Below are 2,200 nucleotides of genomic sequence, written 5' to 3' on the forward strand. Positions count from 1 at the left end.
GCCCAAGAAGTCCATGCTGTAGAAGAGACTCCCGCCCGAAGAAACCCTGCAAGATATGATATGGATGATGACGATACCATTATCCTTATTAGGCGATTGGAGAAACTCCATGCGGAAATCCCAATTGTTAAGAACATTTCCAAAATCCAAGAGCCAAAATCAAGTCCCCGAGGCCGTTCCCATTCCGGAACTCGGTACAAAATACAAATCCCAAAAATCAATTTCAAGATCCAAGTACAATCTCACCCAATGGACTATCCCATTGGTTTTACAAGGCCTTTTCCAGTCAAAATGACACTACACTACTACAAAAAAGGGCATAGAGTACTGTCGAAATACACTTTATAGGACGCTTCAGAGGCGTTCTTCAACTCAGCGCGCTATAAAGTTTATAAAACGGGTAAAAGAAGCGTTTTATATACCTAGTAATAAAGTACATTGATAAGAGATAAGCGTCCTCTATTCCCTTCCTAAAATCAGAAAATGAGGAAGGAATATAAAACGGTTATCAAATTCGGGCGACGACCAACACGATCTGAAATCGGTCCGCAACATGTTGTGATTAGAGTTGCTCCAACTAGTGCCATAGTCACAATTAAGCCTTCCAAAGTTGGTGCACTCTGCAAGTTGAATTCTTTCTTGATATATAAAACAACCCTAAAGGAAACAAACCCACCAAAGTCTTCAGTAAACGAAATAATCAAGTTTAAACACAAATGGCAGATAACAATTGGAAACTAAGAAGTACTCGTCACTTTTTACGAAATCAAATAAAACAAGTGCAATCCATCGAGTTGATCACCAACATTGCAGCATCTCAATTTGGCAATCACCAATTTCCTAGGAAGTTATGCCTAGATCCTAATTTTCTATTGCTAATCTCAACTTCTCAAGGCCTAAAACATCAATTGAAACAAGTCTCAAACTCTCTTGACATTTGTCACATTCTTATTAATTAAGAGTAATCGACCAAACATATCAAAATTTGAAGCAGAAAGAGTATCAATTCAAAATCCAATCACTTCACCACAATATGTATGCAAAAATAGGATCTAATTGTACATAACTAACCCAAAAAATGTAAGTATTACCTTGCCAGGACGAGTTTCAACGAGCACACAAGCACTCGCAGCAGCAAAATTCATTCCTTGGGAATAATTCTTAGGGCCTGGTTGCATATACGTCCGCAAATGTGGCCAACCTGCAAATTGAGCTGCCCAAAAATAGAAAAAACATATAAGATGATGTAATTATGAAGAGTTAAATATAATTTTGCAGAAGTGATGATCGAATGCCATTTACCTAAGAAATCCGGGATGACAAGACCATCACAATACCTGCCAGAAGGCTTATTGAAGTAAGTCTGACCATAAGGCCAAAACTCAACACCATCTCCCTCGACGCTGGTGTACAAAGTCAACGAACAATCGCCCGAAAGCGCTAGATGAATTGGGGATTTTGATTAGAGAGAGAGGGAGAGGGAGAGGTAGAAGGAGAGGGGATCCAACGAACAGTAGTGCGGTACAGCGGCGGTGATCTGGTGGTGCAGCGGTGATCTGGTGGTGGTGCGTGATTATGGTCTAAGTTTTCCGGGAGATTGGATTCGGGGGTTTTGTTAGAAAGGTTTAGGTTTTGCACGATTATGGTTAAGTATTTGCAGAAGATAGAGTAGAATGTTTAGGTTTAGGTTTTACTGGAGGTTTTGGTTTGCGGGAGATTTTTGATTTTACGGCTTGATTAATTTAGTCTGCTGATGCATTAGTTTTTTTTAATTTTTTTAAATGAGAATATAGTACGCCTCTATCAAAGATTTAAAACACAGCTCTATATGTTTTTTTATTCATACTCCTACTACGATACACATGTATATATTAAATATAATTATTTTTTTGTTTTTGTAAAAAATATGAAACGGTTAAGTGTCATAATCGTTCTCTATTCTTTCTCCAATAGAACTGATATTAGAGAAAACCGTACTCTATTATCCTATGAAACGCTTAACACACTTAACCGTACTCTATTTAACGTTACTTATTCCAACTTTTGTAGTAGTGCTAAGCAATCCAAATTCGGGCGCCGACCCACAAAACCGAGCAAGTCGGGCCTCGTCCCGTAAAACCGATTTCAAAAACCCGAAACGGGTTGTTTATAGACGCAAACTAAGCCTTAATCATCAAGCAAACACTACGTGCCAACTTCG

General features: G+C 38.6%; 1 long non-coding RNA gene across 1 annotated transcript; it reads right to left on the reverse strand.

Moving 5' to 3' along the window:
- Positions 1–308: 308 nt before the first annotated feature.
- On the reverse strand, positions 309–1,710 carry LOC110780624 (uncharacterized). Its single transcript, XR_002531516.2, has 3 exons — positions 1,303–1,710; positions 1,092–1,213; positions 309–657 (listed from the first exon to the last, which is right to left on the reverse strand). It is a non-coding gene; the product is annotated as an uncharacterized lncRNA (long non-coding RNA).
- Between the last annotated feature and the right edge of the window lie 490 nt (positions 1,711–2,200).

This window comes from Spinacia oleracea, chromosome 5 (genome assembly GCF_020520425.1).
Source record: "Spinacia oleracea cultivar Varoflay chromosome 5, BTI_SOV_V1, whole genome shotgun sequence".
Lineage (NCBI taxonomy): Eukaryota > Viridiplantae > Streptophyta > Magnoliopsida > Caryophyllales > Amaranthaceae > Spinacia > Spinacia oleracea.